Source organism: Lissotriton vulgaris, chromosome 3_2, assembly GCF_964263255.1.
Source record: "Lissotriton vulgaris chromosome 3_2, aLisVul1.2, whole genome shotgun sequence".
NCBI classification, from domain to species: domain Eukaryota; kingdom Metazoa; phylum Chordata; class Amphibia; order Caudata; family Salamandridae; genus Lissotriton; species Lissotriton vulgaris.
Window position 1 is genome coordinate 7,792,190 of NC_141690.1, and position 23,451 is coordinate 7,815,640.

General features: G+C 47.5%; 1 protein-coding gene across 2 annotated transcripts in view; it reads left to right on the forward strand.

Annotated features, from left to right (window-relative positions):
- The window catches only part of PDS5A (PDS5 cohesin associated factor A), a 1,517,933-nt gene that overhangs the window by 681,215 nt on the left and 813,267 nt on the right, over positions 1–23,451 (forward strand). The window lies entirely within an intron of this gene.

Sequence of the window (23,451 nt, forward strand, 5' to 3'; positions counted from 1 at the left end):
AGGTCCAGCATTCATCACATCACCGTTCCGGGTCTAGGGGTTGTTCCCGGGACCGCTCGTGGGACCCCAGCTGTTGGTCCTCGGGCTCCAAGTCTTCGCCTTCGGATTGCGGTATGCGACGCCATAAAATGAAGTCGAAGAAGTGTGATCGCTCTTCGATGTCCCCCTGTGGCTCCTTAGAGGCGGACGAGGGGGACAGGGGCTTCGCCCCTGTGGTTCCTCTGGAGCTTGGGAATCTTGCGGCCTACCCGCTATACAAGGCTCCGTTGTCAACTCCCGAACAGATGCAAGAGTTCCTTGCTGCCATGGACCACCTTTTTAGGCCTCAAGCTCCCGCCGGCGTGCCTTCGGGCCCCTGCGGTCCTGTGTCCAAATCCTGTTGGCCTGGCGGCTCCGTCACCATCTCCAGCCCCGGCGCCACAGAATCCTACGCTGTTGGCTCTGACCCCGGCGCTACGAGATGCAGCATTGCCTGCTACGCCCTCAGCTCTACCCTCTGTGCCGCACTGGGTGCTGTATATCCCACCCTTGCCCCGGTTCCAGGACCATTTTGTTCCTACCTGGGATCTGCATTGGGATGTGGCGCTGTTACGGCCCCGGCTTGGACTGTTCTCTGCGCCATTCCCGATGCCGTTCGTCCCTCTGCCGCCGCGACCGGCTCCCTCTATACCAGAGGCAGACGAAGACTGGGAAGGGTCAGAGGACCCGCTTGCCCGGCAATGTGACTCCGAGCAAGATTGGGTGGACGACTTGGAGGATGCAGGTGACCTCTGTTTTTTCATCTGACCTGGGGTACGCCTCTCCCCAGTTTACCATGGAGGATGGTGCTTCTTACATGATGGTGCTCCGTCGGATGTATGTTGATACCACGCATACTTTTAGCACGCATACCATTACCACGCATTTTTTAAAACGCAGAACCCATTACCACGGATACCTTTACAACGCATTATACTACAACACAGGTACTATTACAACGCATACCATTACAACGTAAGTATAGGTAAGTATATAATATTTTAAAATAATGTAATTAATAATAATTTAAATATTTTAATTAATTAATTATTTTATTGATAAATATTTTAATTAAATATATTTTTATTTATTATTTTTTAAATATATATATAAAAAATATCCCTGTACCCCAAAACCCAAACCCAACCCTGAAACCTAAAAATACTCCTGTACCCCAAAACCCAAACCCAACCCTGAAACCTAAAAATACCCCTGTACCCCAAAACCCCAACCCAACCCTGAAACCTAAAAATACCCCTGTACCCCAAAACCCAAACCCAGCCCTGAAACCTAAAAATACCCCTGTACCCCAAAACCCAAACCCAGCCCTGAAAGATAAAAATACCCCTGTACCCCAAAACCCAAACCCAACCCTGAAACCTAAAAATACCCCTGTACCCCAAAACCCAAACCCAACCCTGAAACCTAAAAATACCCCTGTACCCCAAAACCCAAACCCAACCCTGAAACCTAAAAATACCCCTGTACCCCAAAACCCAAACCCAGCCCTGAAACCTAAAAATACCCCTGTACCCCAAAACCCAAACCCAGCCCTGAAACCTAAAAATACCCCTGTACCCCAAAACCCAAACCCAACCCTGAAACCTAAAAATACCCCTGTACCCCAAAACCCAAACCCAACCCTGAAACCTAAAAATACCCCTGTACCCCAAAACCCAAACCCAGCCCTGAAACCTAAAAATACCCCTGTACCCCAAAACCCAAACCCAACCCTGAAACCTAAAAATGCCCCTGTACCCCAAAACCCAAACCCAACCCTGAAACCTAAAAATACCCCTGTACCCCAAAACCCAAACACAGCCCTAAAACCTAAAAATACCCCTGTACCCCAAAACCCAAACCCAATACCCCTAATAAATGTTATTTAAAAAAGATAAACATACCTATAAACTTACCTAAACTTACGTTGTAATGGTATGCGTTGTAATAGTACCTGCGTTGTAGAGTAATGTGTTGTAAAGGTATCCGTGGTAATGGGTCCTGCGTGGTAATAGATGCGTGGTAACAGTACTTCGTGCTAACAGTTACATACCGCTCCGTCGGGCTGCTGAGGTCCTCAACCTTGACCTCCCCACTCTGGCCCTCAAAGCCAACCACCTCACCGAGGTGCTCCAGACGGCATTTACTTCATCAGAGCCGTTGCTTCCCTTCAATGACGCCCTTACGGAGGTCCACCTGGGCACTTGGTCGAGGCTAGCCATGGGGGCCCCGGTAGATAAAAACATCGCTAGACGCCACCGACCGGCGCCAGGTGACCTCTCTTTCTTGACCACTCACTCTACGCCTGAGAGCCTGGTCATTGAGGCCACGCCGGATAAGGACTCTAAAAAAGTAGACCAGTTTGGGAAGAGGTTGTTCTCTTCGGCCAGCTTGAGGCTGCGGTCGGTGAAAACCATCTGCTTGTTGGGCCACTAATCCCACGGTGTGTGGGATGCCATTGCTTAGGTGTTGCCTCAGTGTTCTGAGGAGGTGCAGGCTGTCCTTTCTCAGGCGATTGCTGAAGGTAAGGATGCGGCTAAGTTCGCCATTCGGTGTGGGTTGGACACCGCCGACTCATTGGGCAGGGCGATTTCTACGACTGGCGTTGCGGCGCCACGCCTGGCTGCGTTCGACTGGGTTCTCGTCTGATTTCCAGAGCTCACTTACGGACATGCCTTTTGATGGCACCCGCCTGTTTGTCAACAAGGCTGACCGTGCACTGGATCGCTTTAAGGACTCACGGGCTACGGCCAAGTCCTTGGGTCTTTCTACTAAGAACCCGGCCACTCCTGGTTTTCGTTCCTTTCGTGGCCAAGGTAGAGGCACCAAGGCACGCCCCTCCAACAAGCCTGTGCAGAACCAGCGTCAGCGTGGCTTTGGTCGCGGTTTCCGCAGGGGCGGGTCGGGGAACCAGCATGCGGGTCTGTCCACCTCCACCCCTGCTGCTTCTACCTCCAAACCTTCCTAATCTGTGCTTCGGGGAGCACCCCAAGCCGGTGGGTGGCATGATCCGCCACCACCTCCCCCACTGGCGCGAGATTACCTCAGACAAGTGGGTGCTGCAGATAATCTGCCAAGGTTACTCCCTTCCCTTTCAGTCCTCCCCTCAGCCATGCCACCTCGGTGCCACCGCATGTCGGGGGAGCACTTGGTTCTTTTCCGACAGGAAGTCACAGCCCTCCTGGCCAAGGGGGCCATCGTTTGCGTTCCTGGGCCGGAAGTAGGGAGTGGTTGTTATTCCCACTACTTTCTGGTCCTTAAGAACGACAAAGGGGGTCTGCGTCCTATCTTGGACCTCCGGGACGTAAATCGCTTCCTCCGGAAGGAGAAGTTCAAGATGCTGGCTCTGGCTCAGGTCTTAGCTGCCCTCGAACCTGGAGACTGGATTGTAGCGTTGGACTTGCAGGACGCATATTTTCACAACCCGTCCTGCCGGCCACTCGGCGTTGCCTACGGTTCACAGTAGGCCAGGAGTATTTTCAGTCTACCCTACTCCCCTTCAGCCTTACCAGCGCCCCTCGGGTGTTCACGAAAGTGATGGCGGTGGTTGCAGCTCATCTGTGCAGGTCAGGGGTGTCAGTCTTCCCCTAACTCGACGACTGGTTGTTGAAGCCGGGCCTGCCCCAGGCAGTCGTCACCCTCCTTCAGACTACGGCCGACCTCCTGCATTTGCTGGGGTTCGCCATCAAAGTGCCGAAGTCGCACCCGACTCCCTCTCCCTCTTAGAAGCTCCCCTTCATCGGTGCAGTTCTGGATTCGATGCAGATTCTGGTTTATCCTCCCAAGCAGCGAGTCCAGGATATTCAGGCTATGATTCCGATCATTCAGCCTCTGTTCAGTCAGAATGACGCTCAGGCTCCTGGGCCTGATGGCCTCCTGCATTCTGCTAGTGCAACATGCCAGATGGCATTTGCGGGCTCTGCTGTGGGACCTGAAGTTACAGTGGGCACACCATCAGGGCAACCTGTCCGATCATGTCCAGATCTCAGAGGGCACTGCACTACAGTTGCAGTGTTGGCTCACGAATCGCGATTAAGTCACTGGCAGATCCCTCTCCCTTCCCCAGCCCGGAGCACACAGTAGTGACGGATGTGTCCCTCCTGGGATGGGGAGGCCACTTGGGGGAGGTGGAGATCAGAGGCCCCGGTCTCCGGAGGAGTCCTGGCTACATATCTACCTTCTGGAGCTGCGGGCGATCTGACTTGCACTGAACGCATTCCTTCCCTCTGTACAGGGAGGTGTGGGGCAGGTGTTCACGGACAACAACACCGCCATGTGGTATTGCAACAAACAGGGTGGGGTAGAGGTGTGGACGCTATGTCAGGAGGCTCTGCGCCTCTTGACATGTCTGGAACATCAAGGCATTCTGAATGCCAGGCCGGACAAACTCAGCCGCCAGTGCAGGATGGATCACGAATGGCATCTGAACTTGGACGTGGTGCAAGGTCTCTGTAAGAAAGTGACTCTTTATATACTGGACCAAAGTAAGGTACAATGTGTATACTGAAACCACAGTCCCCAGAGGTTTGGCAGAGGCTAAAGTTAGATATAACCTTACTCTCTAAAGTGGTAGCTTGGTCGAGCAGTAAGGCAGTATCAGAGGTCAGCAAATGGTCTCACACACTCAAGAACTAAACTCTAGGCCAATTGTTTTGTATCAAAAGATATAGTAGTTTTATTTTTAGAACCAACAAGGTATTAAAATAGATTTTCCCAGGATGGATTACTTTAGTTAAATACTTTTCAAATAGGCAATAGACTCTTTGAATACAATTGTCAACACAATTTCAAACAATACAACATTGAGGTTAATGGGAATTTCTAGTTAAAGGCAATTAGTTATTTTGTAGATTACTTTTCTAACCTTAAGACTGGATCCTAGATTTAGTCCTGGTACATGTCCTGTAAACAGTTATGTAAAAGTGTTTTGGTTACAATAGTGATCTTTAAGGAATATTATTGTATTTTAAAAGTTGACACTTTGAAACTTTTTCAGTTGAAATTACCAATGTTATCCTATGGAAAGAAATTCAGGTTGCAGGTAAAGTATGTTTACTTTACTTTTGTAATCCAGTGTTGGACTCCTAGGTTCAGCACTGGGACATCTATCTAAAACAGGTAAGTAATTACGTTTTTATCGTTTCCTGCATTTTGTAAGAATATTTGCAAGTTTCAAAAATTGACACAAACATTTTCATCAAAAGGCAAGCAATGATATCTTATCACCTTCGCTGCGGCGGCTATTCCACCGCAGCGCTAAGGGGGCAGGGGGGGGGGGCACATGCTGGTGACGGAACCGCTCAGTCACCAGCCGCGGTTGAGCTGTGCTCATGACTGAGCGGTTCCGTCATGGCCCCGCCCGCTTAATAGAACGCGCCTCGCAGGCACGAAATCAGCACCGCGCAGGCACGTCGGGCGGGCCATGACGGAACCGCTCCTTCATCAGCACAGCGCCACCGCGGCTGATGACGGAGAGGTTCCGTCATCAGCACGGAAAGGATTAAGGAAGGAAATTCAAGTTACTGGTAAATACGGTTAGAATTACTTTTCAGGGTCAGTACTGGGCTCAAAGATGCAGCACTGATGTCTCTCCTGCTAACCGGTGAGTAAATCTGAATTCGTTGTTCGGCTGATTTTAGATGAATATTTTAAGTTCCAAAACTCCCCACTTTGAAGAATTTCCAAGCAAAACCAGTCAATGTTCGCCTATGGAAGAAAAGTGAGTTATTTGCTTTTAGGTAAGTATTCGACTGGTAGAGTTAAGGTTCTGGGCATAGACTCGTGGGTCTCCCAGGGTCAGGTGGGTACTGTTGGTACACCCTCAGCGGCACAGGGGCAGCCGGGTACAGAGGTAGTTAGGCCCAATGTTATCCAATGAGAGGCAGGGGGCCTTCGGTTGGTGGCTGCTAGATAGCAGGCCACGCGGTTGTGGGAGCTGGGCTCCTGGTCACTTGCAATTGGGGACATAGGATAGGACCAAGGTTGCACTGCCAGGGGCACTCAGGCGGCTTGGTGCAGGGTGCTTTTGAGCCGTAGTGCTCTCAATGTTATTCAATGGAGATCTTGAAAAGGGAACTGAGGCTGCAGGCTTGGGGACGGACGATCTTCTGGAGTGACCAACACTTCGAGGGGTAAGTTGAGATCTTGGAGGGTAGGTAGGCACCCCGGATTTGGGCACAGGGTGCCGGGGGGGTGCCGGGTGCAAGGGTGTCTTTTGGCGTCAGGATATCTTACCCTCAGCTGTTCGCGTTGGAGGGCTCCCTGGTTCTGAGGCTGGTCGTGGAGGAGGGTCCTTGGACACTGGATACCAGGTCAGAATTGATCACCGGGGGGACATCCTCAGGGTCTTTGTCCACTTGGGCACAGGCCGGGCTCGGTGGGTGCAGAGTGGGCTAGATTCGCGGTTCCTGGCTGGCACCAGGGGTATTGCTGTTTGAGCAGAACCACTGCTCATGGGAGTCCCAGCCTCTGAGAGGGTCAAGGCAGGCAGGTCCTCCGGGGTTCTCGAGGTTGCTGTCCGCAGGATATGCCGGGATTTAGCAGGAGCAGGTTCAAGGATCAAGGAACAACAGGCCTGTCGGGCCGGGGCCAAGTCAGTTGGTGTCGACCTCTTGTGAGCAGCTGCACGGCAGGTCTTCTTTTTCATCTTTTTTGTTTCGAAAAAGGGATCTGAGGAAGGAAGGTTCAGGTTGCCCCTAAATACTAAATTTAGGGACGTTACAGGTAGGGTGAGGGCTGGGACCAATAGGTCCCTGTCCTGGGATGGGTACATGCCCTAACCTGCTCCTCTCCTGTGGGAGGGGGCAGGAGCCTAGCTGTGAGTGGGTAGGGCTCCCCATTCTCAAGATGGCGGTAGCCCGGAGTTGTGCTTTAACTCGCCTCTCCCACCTGAGGGGCGGATTTAACACAGACTGGCACATCCCCTATCCTGACGTAGGGTTTCCCCCAGAGTGGGGGTCATAACTGGTGGGGGCCAGTTTCTGAGTACAGCAAGTGGCCTGGAGAAGCTCACAAAGGCGGCATACCTTTGAAGCTTCCCCCTGCCCATCCTGGGGGAGGAGACCTAGCGTCTCACCCAGGATGTGCATTGTTGCAGGCCCAGGAGAGTGGGGGGGCTCTCCACCCAGGTGTCCAGCAACATGTCTGCTGTGTGGCAGCCTAGGCAGCCTCTCAGACAAGACGTGGATTGTAGGTTAGGTTTCAGGGGGCATCTCTAAGATGCCCTCTGTGGTTCTCACAGGAAGAGTGTACGTGTGAGAGGAGGTTCCGGTTCCGGGTTCAGGTGTGAGACGCAGAGTGAGAGATGCGAGATGCAAGCTGCAGCGAAGCCGTGCTGCAAGCGAGTGAGTCGCGAGCGAGACAGTGCGGCGGAACGAGAAAACAGCGATAAGTGCACCTTTGGACCCTGTGCAACCTCGCACCCTGGGGCTGAGCTTTGTGCCTGAGTGAGTCAGTGCGGTAAGATTCTGTTAGTACGTGATCGAAGCTGACGGGAGACTCGAGGCTCACTGTCAGAGGTTTGCTGATTGAGGTGGACGCTTGAGGAGGATGCCTTGTTTTCACCGCAGGTGCTGTGGACGGTGAAGGGCTGCCTGACGCGCTCTGCTGATCCAAGCCTCAAGGGGTGGAGCCACGTATCGTAGCTGGGCCGTGCTGCAAGCCAGTGTGATCCTGCGTTGCCGTGCAGTTGATTGATGACCCCCGCCACAGCTGCCATAACTGCTTTCGCTGCGGCCACTACCGCTTTCGCTGCTGCGGTCTTTTCCGGCTTTTCCCTGACGGCTGCTGCAGCTGATCCTGTGCTTGACTGCTGCCACCGCGTTTCCGCATTCCGTCATTGCTCCTCCCCCGCTATTCTATCTCTGCGGCTGGGGGTCTTGACGCCTTGCTGTGTCTTCGGAGCTCGGCCTCGTTCGGCGCAGGACTTGGGGCAGACAGGCTGGGAGGCCTGGGAGGTGAGCTGCAGTGGTGAGGAGCTGTATCTCTGTTCGTGAGGCCCATTTTTCTTGGTGTAGCTTGAGGCGGGCACAAAGGTGGTGGAGAAAGGTGGTGGTGAAAGGCGACCCTTGTGATATAAGAGGGGGCAAAAACACCATCAAAGAGCAACAAAGGAATAACTGGTCCTGTTTGGGAGGCGAGAGGATTCCTTAACCCCTAAATCCTTAATCATAACTCCATTATTACGTTATCAAATGTTACTGAAGTTACATTAAGGTGCCGGTTAACGATGAGATCAGGTCTCCAACGCGGTACTCCGAAGTTAAAACAGCGCCAGAGACTTGATGCTTCAACCAAAGCAGGGACAAAGTCAAAATTAGATGGAAAAAATGAGGGGGCTATTACATCAAGGGACTGCTTGTCTGAATCAGCTGAGCTGAGTGTAACAACTTTATCCCCTGTAGTTCCTGGGAAGATTCAGAAGATTTCTAACGTCGACGCTCAACCGTCAATCAAGTTACTTTTTTAAGTACCATACTCAAAAGCAAAATAGAACTCAAATTAAGAAGGATAATGGTAACTCTGGCGTTGATTGTAGATCATCTTCATTTACTCCTCCTGTATCGTCACCGGGTTTAAATAATGCTCAACTTGGGGGAAGACCATGAGCCTAAATTTGCCTCGTCTCTACCAAGGCCCCGAGATGAGCCGGTCTCTCTGGTTTCGAACCTATTCGTTGGCCATTCATCTCCATTGAAACACCCTAAAACTATTTCGGGTCAAATTAAGGCGTTGAAAATGAGTAGCCCTAAGGAAAAGCTTCCAAAGCCGGTTAATGACACACAAGACCCAGTGCTTAACCCGTCGGAAAATTTACCAGTATACACCGGAAGGTTGCCCGTCATAATACGGTGGATCAGCCAACCGATCAGCCTACTGATCTAATTGTGGTGGAGAATCAACAAAATTTAGGAACAGAAGAGTCGAACAAAAGATCTATAGAGAGTGGAACTGTTGTATGCTCCGTAATTGAAATCTCTTCGGGTTCGAATCATAATGTCAGTGATGCGGCCGTAGAGGCTGATTATAATGTGTTTAGGCCCCTTACTAAAGGTGGCGGTGATGATTTAGTATTAAGCCCGATTGATCATCTTTCCTTGATTGGGGAGGCTTGTCCTATTAATCTGGATAAATCCAGTATAATTTTGGAAAATGGCTTTTGTATCAATAAGTCTGTATTGATTCCAGGTGTGACCAGTAGGAGCAATAATGTTAAATTGGATATTAATGAGCATTGTACTTCTTTTAACTCCGCAGATTTATCTTTTCTTACAAAGTTTCATGGAAATTTTCAGGCAAAACCAGACACCTTGGAAAAGAACGTTAGTAATTCTGAGCATGGAGTATGGGATTGTTTGCCTAATACAATGGATTCTATAACAAAAGCTCTTAATTTCCACTCATAAGTTAGACATTCAGGTAGATATTCTAAATACCTTAGCGACACATGTTGTAGGAATTGACGAGAAGCTTCTTCATCTAACTAATTTGTTTTCTAAAGTTCAAGCTGATAAAGAAAACCAGTTAATATCCTGCACGTGTGCTCAATTGATTGATAACATTTCTGATCTGCCATCAATTGTTGGTTCTATGGTTCACGAAGTAAAACTATTATCCGGTAGGGAAGATGGGCGGAGTGAAGATTTTAGAAATACTGGAACTATAGAAAAAAATCCTCTGGTCCTGAAACTTCCCCCCTGCGGAAGGCTAGTAATAAAAGCATAGCCCCCGCCCAGTAGCTGGTAATATTGATGTACCTTTAGAGGCATCACACTCCCCTAAATTAAAGATAAATCGATAGTCATATAAGAATAGTACAATAGTAACTATGGTCACTGAAGTAACAGGAGTACCTGAAGTTTTAACAAAAAGGGCGAGAAAAAGATTGAGAAAAGCACATAACAAGGCAGCCCGGGATAGAAAAATAGTCACCGGGGTAGCAAACAATAGCGGCCCATTAAACTTGAATTCTGGTCCCATGGCTCTCTTCCCAATTTTTAGACCTTCGTCTGCAAATAAAAAGGTTAAGCCATGCAGTAAAGCTGGAATTGAAGGGCCAAAGGAAGAGCCTATTATTAATGTGGGGACTAAAATCCAGATACTGCCAATCTAAGATGACCAGGTAGGGCAAGATAAACCAATGCAAGATTCACACTCTTATCAGTTTACTGAAAACTTTTTCCAGAATGAGATTATCCCAGTTCAAGAATTAATTGGGTCTAATAATAATATATACACCTATCCAAAAGAAATAGGGCCCGTTTGGTCTAGAGATGATGGAGCAGTCTCAAAATGAGAGCAATGTATGGCCATTGATACAATTTTAAACCCCTCCCTTATGCATAAGGACCTAATTAGTCAGGGAGCACAGCCCTGTGTACAAGACCAGAAGCTGCCCCATGGAAAATGAATAAATCCTTTATCTTTCCATTCTAACAAGAATGAGCAGGTTGAGGGTCCCAGTATTCTAGCTCAATCTAAGCCAGAGCAACCTGATTGTTTAAATCGCCCGGATAATCCCTTGTTGGTGACTGCTGGGAATATGGATCGATCTGATTTAGGGCCTAGGAGTACTACGGATCGATCCTGTCGAGGGCCTAGGAGTAATATTGAACCCCCCAAACTGCAGGTTGAAAATCGAAAAGTGCTTTTCTGCCCCCAATACTCGACCCGCGGTTCACATGATATTTTGAATAGAGGGAACATTCTGAAATTACTAAAAGCAACTCCTGATCTTAAGGATGTTGCAACCGAGGACCTGGAATCTGTAGAGTTTAAGATAGATGGTGGTAATAGGGAGATAATTTATTTTATTTAAATTATTTATTTAAAACATTTATAGAGCGCGGCTGTCACCTGGCAGGTATCCTGGCGCTGGTAGCTTACTCCTGGGTTTTAGGCGGGGGAGTTAACTAGTGACGGTATTTATTTATAACCACACAACGTGGTTAAAGGATGACATTGTAAAGAAAACATTAGCAAATTCTAACAACTTCGAAAGTTGGGGGATTAAATTATGGAGACTCCACGGCCTGCAATATCCGACCCCACTAATACCCATAGTGAAGGAGACCCCAAAACAAACCAATGTTAATCAATTTAGAGTATTGAAAGGCACTTCAGGTCCATCTTCAGCCCTAAATTGGCTAGGTGCCATTAAAATCAAAAGCTGTCAGCCAGGGTCACGAGTGTGTGAGGAATTAAAAGGGGTATATGCGGCAGCTGATGATGGGAGTTGGCTCCCGACTATTCTATCTAGAAAAAATTCAGCAAAGACTGATTGATGTTGGTGTACTTCATACAATACACCAACAGCAGTAAGAATCTGCTCTTGGAATACAAATGGTTTTAACACACTTGTAGAAGATGTAAATGTTGTAGGGTTTTTAAAATTGTTTGATTTGTTACTTTTTCAAGAAACGTGGAATTTGGTCAGCACTCCGCTGATCGGCTATTACGTTTATTTGAATGCAGCATGCAGGGACACTGCATATGGTCGACCAAGTGGGGGACTCTCTTAATGTTGAACACCATGAAATAGACCTCCAAGTCAAATGGATTCAATGTGTTAAATTAATAGCCAGTCAATCGTTGATCATTTTAAATGTTTATTTAAGTTCGGAAAAAAAGGTGCGATCACTTCAACTTATTCAGTTATGGGAAATGGTGAAAGTGCTACATTACGATCATAGGGATGCTCAGATGATCATTTCGGGAGATTTGAACACTCATCTTTTATCGTATAAGAAGCGGGAAACCCATTCAGATCTTTTATCCCAATGGTCTAATTGTGAATTTATTAAATATAATCTAACAATGTTATATGATAGAGAGCACTTTCCAACATTTAATAAAGCTGACTGTCTTTCTATAATTGACTATACGATATTGTCAGATAAACTCTCAAAACAAGTTCAAAGATATGAGGTTGTGCCAAGGATTGAGAGCAACCATATCCGCAAGTTATCGCGATCAATTTACCCTTCTAGTATTTACCAGAGACTAGAATATTGGGAACGGCCCTGGTCGCTTTTAATTCAAAAAGGTTAATATGGAATGAGAAAACAGAGAAAGATATCACTAACTTTCTCTCTCTTCTAATCCTTGATGCGCAGGTCAAATACTCTCATGGAAACCCAATGATTGCCCTTTGGCCCACCTTATGTGGCTCCCTATTGAATACATTTCCCAATAGGGAACCGTCTGGGGGTGTAAGTTTGAATCCTAGGAACCCAGGTTGGTTTTCCCACCACTTATTGTATTTGAAATGGTCTCTCAACAAAACAATAAGATCAGTGTACAAAAAAGCAAAGGGATCTTCCTACTTTTTAACGTCGCTTAAAATCAGAAATCTAAAGAGGGGTTATAAGAATGAAATATGGAGGGCTAAACTATGAAGAGACTTAGGCCAAACTCCATCACACATGTAAATCTAAGGATCTAAGATTGTTTTGGAGTATAATTAATAACTTAGAAAATGGAAATTTTAGAAATGCCAGAGCCAATATAGATGAATTCAGCTGGATAATTTTTGTTATTAATAAATTAACTTTCCGAAGCCAACTGATAGAGGACCTTGAACGTCCTGACCCCAAATATAAATTAGTCAGGTGAAGGGTGCGACCCTCTTGGCACAAGGGATACACCAGGCTCTACGAATATTAAGTTATGGTCGGTAGACAAAGTTTAAAAAGTTTTATTTAAAATTAGATCAAATGGAGCACCTGGCCCTAATGGAATGCCGAACGCTATTTTTAAAGCTAAAATTGAGTATTGGCCAGAGTTATTAACGGCCCTCTTCAATGAAATACTTAAGACAGGCTGTATCCCGGACTCATGGAGGGGTAGTATAATACAGCCGATCTACAAAAGTGGGCCCCTCACAGACGTAGATGCTAAAATATTCGCAAGTTGTTTGTTAGAGGAGTTGGAGTCATGGGCGGAAAGAGAAGAATTGATCCCAATCTATCAAACAGGATTTGGGGAGGGAGAATCGAGACTTACCAATTTGATTTTATTGTCTTTAACTAGGAGAAAGAGCCATATGTAGGAAACAAAAATTGTACATTTGTTTTATTGATTTAAAAGCCGCGTTTGATTCTGTACCCAGAAATATTCTTTGGAAAAAGCTAATGAATTGGGGTATATCAGGAATTCTTATAAAAATTATTTAGTTATTATATCCAATACCTGGTTGCAGGTTAAAATTGGCGATGGTAGACACACTACCCGCCACCTCGAAACAAATCTTGGCTTAAAACAAGGATGTGTGCTTGCCCCCTGCCTTTTTAATTTATTAATGTCTGATCTCCCAATCCATTTTAAAGATGTAAATTACCATTCCCCTTCTGTAATGGGTAAAGAAATGAAATACTTACAGTATGCCGATGATACTATTTTACTTAGCCAAACTATGATAGGATTAAAAAGATTAATACATTCTTTTGATATATATGTAACCCAAAATGGTTTAACAATTAATATTAAAAAAACAAAAATAATGTTATTAGGGAAAGGCAAACTTGGAGTAAAGGAATTGAATATCAATGGTTTGTCTGTTGACTGTGTAAAAACTTATAAATATTTGGGAATTACATTTGATGATAGACTATCATTTAGACAGCATTTCAATAAGTTAGAGGCTAAAGGTGCCTCACTTGCTTTCGCATTTCGTAAATTAAGAGATAAATTAGTATGTCCCAATTATGACCATCTACTTAAAGTCATGAAAGCAAAACTTATCCCCTCCCTGGACTCTGGGTCCATTATTTTTAAAGGTAGAGACGTGAAAGTATTGGAGGCCATAGTTGCAAGGACATATAAATCAGACTTTAGGATACCTAGGCAGATTTCACGTGCCAATTTAAGATTGGAATTTGGCTTACGACATCAGCTCTTGGTGCGTAAAGCTGTATTTGTTAAAACACTATTGACATTATCTTGAGCCGAGGAGGGCACGTTGGCCAATATGTGTTGGAACGAGATTTCGACCAGCGAATATTCTAGAAGCTGGCAGGATTATTTAGCCGAGTGTCTCCTAAAACTAGAATGTCCCAAATTGGAAGACGAAACAAGGAGTAAAATGGTTTATTAAAAAATTGATCAATTCAACCGTTGCCTTGCTGTCAGAAGTGTTGGATAAATAGGAGTTGGGGAAAAGAAAACACTTTTGGACCATTGCCAATTGCTTCGATAAAATGATGGTCCAACCCTATTTACTTTTTCATCAAAAACCCTTAATTAAGAACAAATTTATGTTAAGGTTTGGTATCTATCCAACCAAAGATGGAACCCCCAAATGGAAGTCCGAATTGGCATCAAATATTTGTCGGCTATGTGGGCAATATGATGAAACCTTGCTGCATATGGTAACACTATGCCCAAAAATGATGAAGAAATGGAAAACAATTTAAAAACCTATTTTTAAAGAAATGGGACTCAGGACTTGTAGATCGGCATTAATATTTTGCTTAAGCGGTGTCAACGTCCATTTAATACATCAATTTGTAAAATTTATGCTTACAGTGGAATTGAAATTCTGTAAGGTTGACACCCAAAGTATATGTTAAATTTGTTATGGATGTGAAATGAGGATGTTGCTGTTTTTAAGGTGATGATGAATTACTTCTATGGCTCTTTTTATTGTACTAATTGTTTGTTCTTAGAGTACTACTTTTTATATAACTTCCTATTTTTTTAATGTTTTTATCGAAGACATACGTGCACTTTATCCCTGAAAAATGGCAAGCCCTATAGACTGTTTTAAAAATGAAATAATAATTTTAAATTACCCCGAACTGGAAAAGTTAATTGATTGTGGTCAACCTTATGCATTGTATCCTGGAATATTTAATTAGGTAATGTGTTGTGTTTGTATTTATTTCTGTTCTTTGTTGTAATGGTTTTAATTAATCAACAAATAAATCAATCAATCAATCAACCCTCTGTGGTGTATTTTATATAAAATCAGCGTGGGTTTAATGTGCTGAGAAGTTTGGTATCAAACTTGTCAGTCTTCAGTGTAACTGTGGAGTTCGTAATGACAACCACCCAGCACCATATACTCTGAATGGCATCACTGCACTTACAGTGCCCAGGAATGGCCCTGGGTACTGTAGGGGCACAGGGCCCACACCACTGGCATAGGGCACCCAGCTAGAGGGGTGACTGATGTATGCCAGGGCAGTGGATTTGTGGGCATGGCACACAGGGATGTGTGTCATGTTGACTGTTTGTTTAGTTCTGTACTGGGACACTCAGCCTGCAAAGGCAATGTGTGTGTGTTTCAGGGTGCAGGGCCCCTAAGGGTGGCACAATAAGTGCTGCAGCCCTTAGGGGTCTTCTATGGTCAAAATGCCCAGGGTACCTAGGGTGCCATTTACCTGGGGCTGACATTTGGCCAGAGATGCCAATTGGGGTTTAGCTTCATCACAGTTTTAGCCCAGGGCACACTCAAAGTACATCAGCCATTCCGCAAAAAGTGGGGGCAGACCATGCAAGAAAGATGGCACTTTCTCATAGTCTTTCTGCAGTGGGTAGAGCCCTGGTTAGATCTATTCACCACCGAATAGAAAGTGCAATGTCATCAGTTCTGCGCGTTTCAATTTCCAAAGCTTCAATCTCTCGGCTACGCTTTTTGTCCCCAGCGGAGCTGCGGTCTGTTGTACGCTTTTCTGTGTATACCACTTCTGCCCAGAGTGCTGAAGAAGATCAGGCGCGACGGGTCCTAAGTCATTCTTGTGGCTCCTGACTGGGTTAGAAGAGTATGGTCTCCCGAGTTACTCAGTATGAGCATTGATCCCCCGATCCGTCTGCCTGTTCGGGAGGATCTTCTGTCGCAGTGGCAGGGGACGGTCCTTCACCCGAATTGTCCAGCCTCCACGTCCATGCGTGAAGATTGAGCGGCGACAGTTGACGGCTTTCGACCTTCCTCCTGAAGTCTGTAATGTCATTCTGGCAGCCAGGCGTCCCTCCACTAAAACGGTATACGCCTGCAGATGGAACAAATTTGTGGCATGGTGCACAGCGAAGGCTGTGGATTCCCTTTCTGCCCCTCTTTCTGAGGTTCTTCTATTTCTTCTGTCCTTGGCAAAGCAGGGCTCTGCTCTGGGCACTATCACAGGTTATCTTTCTGCCATATCCGCCTTTCTGAGGCTTCTTGATTAGCCTTCTCTTTTAAGTCCCCGGTTGTTAACTGTTTCCTCAAATGCATTACACACACGTTCCCTCAGTGGGATTTAAATCTTGTCTTGATTTACCTGATGAGCGCTCCCTTTAAGCCCCTTCATAACTGTCCCTCATGTCTTCTCACCTTAAAGACGGCTTTCATGGTAGCTATCACCTCTGCCAGAAGAGTGAGTGAGTTTCAGGCTCTTTCTTCCAAACCTCCTTTCTTTTCAGTTCATCTGGACACTGTGGTTCTAAGGACCCGTCCTACTTTCTTGCCAAAGGTTGTCACGCCCTTCTACATCGGGCAGACTACCACTTTGCCCACCTTCTTTCCGCCTCCGCATCCTTCCAGAGAAGAGGAGAGGCTCAACCGTCTGGACCCAAAAGGTGAGCTCGCATTCTATCTGCAGCATACACAACAGTACCGGATGGATGATCAGCTCTTTTTTGGCTATGTTGGCACCAAAAAACGGACCATTTCCCGGTGGGTTGTTCCGTGCATCAAAGCATGTTACTCCTTGGCCAAGAAGGAGCCTCCTGTGGGACTGCGTGCCCATTCAACCAGGGCAACTGCAGCCACTACTGCCTTGGGACGCGGTGTTCCCATGCAGGACATTTGTCAGGCAGCTACCTGGGCCTCGCTGTACATGTTTACCAAGCACTACTGCCGTGACCGTCTAGTCCGGAGAGACTGCTTCTTTCGCCGTTCTGTTCTCCGTGACTTCCTGGTGTGATTTTGTTTGCAGACCTTCCACCGGGGTTGGTTTTGCTGGGGTATCTATTCTAAGGTAAGGAATCTATAACTAGCATGTCTCTTTCAGAAGCACAAGTGATAGATTCCGTACCCCCCCACCCATCCTTCCCGTTCTTCGAACTGATTACTAGAGTTAAGGTCATCCCCTTTTATGTACCAATGGCCAGTGTCTTGCATAGCTCTGTGTTCCTTGTGCGGAGAGTCGTGTACAGAACTGAGAGCGCACGCATTGGTGGTGCCTAAGTAGTCCCTGTGACGTCATCTCAGTGCCTACGACGCCAGCGACAGACGCATAGCCTCAGGATGCCACCTACTGACGCGCTGGGGTACTACTAAGCACAACTTTCCGGATCCAGTCTGTGGATATTCTAAGGTAAGGAATCTATCACTATCTAGTGTCTCTTACAGATATATCATTACACAAGTAGTAACTTGTGCAACATGTCCTCAAACTGAAATGAAAAAATGGTCTCTGCACTGAAAGACATGATCCTTACAAAAGTTTTTCGCCCACCATGCCACCTCAGTTTGAATCCAGCCATATGCAAAGCAGCTTTGACTCTGCTCGAATTGGAACAGTCCAGCCCGTGCTGCCAGGCCAGGTCCTCAATAAACTGGAAACAAGCAACCCATGATCTTTGCCACGCTTATTATGGGCTTATCAGCCATATATAGCTTGATTCCAGTGACCCAGTATCCTGCGTCTGAACATTCCTGTTGCACTTAGGACAGAAACAAGGTGATTGATGCATGGATGGACGAATCACCAGATCGCTGCTCCTCGTGGCTGTGTACCCCAATAGACCAAGACCTGACGTACCAAAGTTGCACCATAGTCTGCTGGTGCAGGGTGTGTCATCGAAGTGTAGATTGGTTGCCCACAAGGATAGCTACTGTCAAAAGAAGAAAAACACTGAATCCGGTGTGCCAGGCTACTGGTAACCCAGTGGTGACTGAACCTCTGTTGACCAGGAGTCGACATAGTGGGATGTCAACCCCTGCAGCCAGAATGCCCTCACCAGGTTCATTGACCGGGGAGTAGCACCAGGAAGACCCTCATTGATTGCACAGAATTATTGAGCATCTTCTGTTTCCTGTATCCCTGGCAGCAGGGCCGTTCCAGAAAAGTTAATAGCAAGGAGTCACTCATGATGGAACTGGATTGGAGGCTACATTTCACACGTGTGTGTGTCGGGGGAGAGATGTAACTGTTTTGTTGGACCTTGCTCGCCCCCTTGACTGTCTCCCTGCCGAAGTTGGTCAGCCAAAGGAACTTAAGTAACAGCAAACCAACTTGCCAAAGTTTTTCTCTAAAATGTTTTGCGTCCAATTTGTTGAGGCAGTCCTTGTGCAACTCAGTTACAGACTGAGAATCCGTTACAGACTTTTGAGTATTGCAAGTGCAACGAGATTTAAAATGTGACGATGTTGGAGGGGACATATTCCCACCATTGCATTTGCTGTGAGGAAAAACCTCTGAAGAAACATCAGAAAAGAGGGGAGCTCTGGATGTTCATTGAAAGGCATGAAAAAAATAAGAACTGATGAAGTTGCAGCAGGGTGGACACTTTATGACTCCAGTTACGTCACTGTGATGTTGCTTCTGCTGTTGAGATGTAGCCAGCACCCTCTACTAGCGCCAAGTAGCTATGTGTAACATTTTGGATCCATATCCAGGGGATATTCAGCAAGTGCGGAATGTGCAAGAAGGCAGGGGACCCGCCAGAAAGATAGTTACTCTAGGAAACCATCTTTTTAGGTGGGATGTAGTATGAAGACGTGGTATTCAACTGTAGTGTGTGAGGAAGTGAAAAATGGTGCCTACTTAGTGACAGGCAATTCTGATAGATACATCTGCCGTGTGGATTCCTCACCTTGTGAATATCCCCTTGCGTCAGCAACATTCGGAAATTATTTTTGTAGCTTCGCGCCGACGTGGATCCGGACGTCACAGAGGCATGGCACCGCTCGCGACTCCGCTGAAGTCACCGACGCCTATAACAGGCCCACGCCGGCGTGATGACACCAGTTCCCTTTTTTCCGCGTCGTCGACGCTAACGGTTTTCAGGGATCGTACTGTAGCTTTACAGTAACTTTGTTACTACTATCCTATTATTGTGTCTATCTTTATATTCTTCGAAATGTCGTCGAAGAAAACTGGATTTAAGGCTTGTGGCGAATGTGGCAAGACTATGTCTATCACCGATCCTCATGAATGCTGTGTTTGGTGTTTAAGTTCCGACCATGACGTCGAGGACTGTCCTTGCTGCAAGAAGATTACTCCGAAGGCGCTAAGAGAAAGAGAGACGAAACTCCTTGTGGCAAAACTTAAAAATAAGAAAGTTAAAAAGTCTTCGAAGTCTCGAACTCGTCGGTCGAGGTCTCGTTCGAGGTCACGCTCGGAGTCGTCTTCGGCTCACACTTCGAAGTCTTCGAGGAAGAAACATAAGAAGAGGAGCCATGAGTCACGTCATCACTCCGGAAAGGACTCTAGTTCAAGACCGAAGTCCCAGGTCAAACTTCTGAGTGAGGAAGTGGAGGTTTCGGAGTCGGAACATAACTCTGTTGGTGAGGCTTCACATCCGGATTCACCCGAATCTCAGTAGCAGGTCCATTCTCCGGTTCCATCCAATCCTTCTGGTCAGGAGGATGAAGGTTAGGAGCAGGGGGCTGGTGAAGTCGAGGTTCCGATGCCTGCGGGTTCGTCGACCCCGGTTCCTGGACTCGGTGAAGAGGTCGACGTCGTTTCGACTCCACCTCCTCAGGAACGACCCAGAGATCCATATCCTGAATTTCCAGCTCCAGGTCAGGATCCTTCTCAGTTCCTGAACGCCATGTTTGGTGTCTATTTTAGGGCAATCTTCCTGTCTGGTGCACCTGTTGGTCCCACAGGTCCTATGGCATTCAACTTGGGTATTCCCCAGGCTTACGCCCCTGCTCCCTTCATGCCTTTTATGCCAGCTATTCCAGCGCATTGGCATTTTCCAACACCACCGGTGTCGTCGACGCCGAAGCGCACGACGCCGACTCCGTCGACGCCAGTCTCATCGACGCCGATGCCTACGACTCCGAGGCAGGATTCTGCCCGACCTCGTATTGAAAAACCTCATCCGACTTCGGGTTCAACGCCGGCACCGACCCCGTCGGAGTCCATTCCGAATCTGTTGACTTCTGCTGTGAAGGAAAGATCTCGGAGAAAGGCCCAGAGACTTCTGGAAGAGGAAAGATGTCAATATTCAGATACTGAAGAAGGGGAGTTACAGGATTCTGAGGATCCTTTTGAAGACTTGTGTGAGGCCAGTGGGCTTGAACTGTCGCCTGAGTGGGAATTGGCTTCAGTGTCAAATGTACCATCGAAGGATGTGGTGCCTTATCACACAGTTATTAAAAAAGCAGCGAGTTTATTGAATATTACTCTGCCCACTGCCGATTATAAACCTAATATTTTAACTGAGGTTCTTCATTCACCCTCGTCAGTTATTGAACCTATGTTACCCTTCAACGAGGCCTTATCTGAGCCCATCTATGAGGTTTGGAAGAAGCCTTTATCTGCTCCTGCAGTTTCAAGAACAGTGGCGAGGAGATACAGAGTTGCACCTGAGGACCCTGCGTTTTTATCAACTCATCCCTTGCCTGAGAGTTTGGTGGTGTCAGCTGCCTGCTCAAAGAAATCTGCTGGTGCTTTTCCACAGGTTCCTGGGGATAAAGAATCCAGAAAGCAAGATCAGAGTGCCAAGAAGGTTTTCTCATCAGCCAGTATGGCGTTAAAGTCAACCAACGCAACGTGTCTGATGGGAAGGTATATCCATGCCTTGACGGATTCTGTCAAGCAGCTGGTTCCGAAAATTCCTGAGGATGACAGGAAGGATTTTCAGGAAGTGATATCAGACACTCGAGCAGCTGCGAGACAGGTGATTCAGAGTGGTCTGGACACTGCTGATTCGGTGGCAAGGGTCATGGGCTCCTCCGTGGCCACTAGGAGGGCTGCCTGGCTTAAATCATCAGAGTTCTCTGCAGACGTCAAGTCTGTTTTGATGGACTTGCCTTTTGATGGCTCAGGATTGTTTGGCAAGAAGGCTGATGCTGCCTTGGAACGTTTTAAGGACAGTAGGGCCACTGCAAAATCTTTGGGTCTTAAGTCCAGAGGTACTACTGGTAGACGCTTCAGGGGGTTTGGAAGATCCTCCTTTCGTTATTACAGACCATCCCAGCAGCAGCCTCAACAGCAGCAGAATACGCTGTACAAGTCATACAGGGGCAGGCAAAGATCCCGCCCTAGAGGTCGTCAAACTTCCTCCTCCTCCTCCTCTCCTTCCCAACCCCCGGCCAACGCAGCAAAGCAGCCCTAGATCTGCCATTCCGGATCATGTGGGCCCAGTGGGGGGTCGGCTTACTCATTTTCTACAAGATTGGGAATTAATAACATCGGATCTTTGGGTTCTCAATCTTGTAGAGAATGGGTATGCACTTCCTTTCCAGGAATTCCCTCCCAATTACCCTCCTTGCCAGGGTTATTGTTCGGAGGACCACCTGCTTCTCCTGCAGGAAGAAGTCCTGGCTCTGTTCCGAAAAGGTGCGGTAGAGGTGGTTCCAGAGCAGGAAAGGGGTCAGGGGTGCTACTCCCGGTATATCCTGATCCCCAAGAAAGATGGCAGGCTTCGGACAATCCTGGATCTCAGGATCTTGAACCTTTACCTGAAACAGGAAAAGTTCAAGATGCTCACTCTTGCACAGGTTCTTCAAGCACTGCTGGAAGAAGACTGGATTGTGTCGATCGACTTGCAGGATGCGTATTTTCATATTCCCATCTTGAAGTCGCACAGAAAGTATCTCCGTTTTACGGTTGGGTCATAACACTACCAGTTTGTGGTCCTTCCGTTTGGTCTTACTATTGCGCCTCGAGTCTTCACCAAGGTGATGGCAGTGGTGGCAGCTAATCTCAGGAGAACGGAGATACATGTGTTTCCGTATCTAGACGACTGGCTGATCAAAGCGGAGTCGCCGTAGAAGGTGCTCCATCATCTGCAAGTGACAACTCAGTTGTTGCACGGGTTGGGTTTTTTGATAAATGTACCCAAGTCTCACCTGGTGCCCTCACAGCGCAACCTGTTCATAGGTGCGGTACTGGACACTACTGTGTGTCGTGCATTCCCTCCCCCTCAAAGGATTTGCGACATACAGGAGATGATTCCTTTGTTTTACAATGGAGCGGTCGTTCCAGTCCTGAAGGTCCTTCGCCTGCTCGGTCTGATGGCTTCATGCATCTTGTTGGTCAACCATGCACACTGGCATATGAGGGCGCTCCAGTGGTGCCTCCGCAGGCAGTGGTATCAGCACAATGGGGATCTCAGGGAGTCGGTGAAGATCTCCGGAGAAACTGCAGCGGATCTGTCTTGGTGGAGCGTGGAAGGCAATCTGTCTCAAGGGAAGCCTTTTCAGATTCCTCCATCGGTTGCCACAGTAATATCGGATGCGTCCATTCTAGGGTGGGGTGCTCATCTGGGGGACCTGGAGGTCAAAGGTCTTTGGTCTCCAGAGGAAAGGTTGCTTCATATCAACCTTCTAGAGTTGCGGGTGATACGTCAAGGCCTTCCTCCCTTCCCTTCGCGGTCAGTCTGTTCAGGTCCTGACGGACAACACGACTGCGATGTGGTACATCAACAAGCAGGGAGGAGTAGGGTCGCAGTGTCTCTGCAGAGAGGCTCTGCGTCTCTGGTCCTGGGTTCAGGACCATCAGATTTGTCTGATGGCAAATCATCTGGCCGGGGTTCAGAACATTCGTGCAGACAGTCTCAGTCGGCAGTTCTCTGCCGATCACGAGTGGAGGCTCCATCCAGAGGTAGTTCACGACATCTTTCGGATGTGGGGGACTCCTCGGATGGACCTGTTCGCCACTCACGAGAATGCTCACTGCCTGTCATTCTGCAGTCTCCAGTATCCGATGCAAGGAGCTTTGGGGGACGCGTTTCAGTTGAGTTGGAGCTCGCAACTCCTTTACACGGTTCCTCCCATACCTTTGATTCCTCGGGTTCTGAGAAAAATTCGCCAAGACCGGGCCCGAGTCATATTGATTGCCCCGGATTGGCCAAGAAGGGTGTGATACTCAGACCTTCTCCACCTCTCCTCTCACTCGCCGCTCCGTCTCCCTCACAGGGCAGATCTCCTCTTTCAGATGGAGGGGCAGGTTCTACACCCCCACCTCCAGACATTACACTTTCATGCCTGGAGATTGAACGGGGCAACCTGATTTCTTTTTCTCTCCCTCACGATGTGGTGGATGTCATTTTGTCAGCCAGGCGTGACTCCACTAAGTCCATCTATTCTTATAAGCGGTCTAAGTTTGTTGTTTGGTAGAGGGAGAAGTCCGTAGACCCTTTGAGGGCCCATTTATCCGATGTTCTCCAGTTTGCCCTTTCTCTGGCACAGCAGGGGCTTGCTGTTGCCACGGTGAAGGGTTATCTGTCAGCGCTGTCGGCGTTTATCTGTTTGCCTGACCAGCCTTCTCTGTTTAA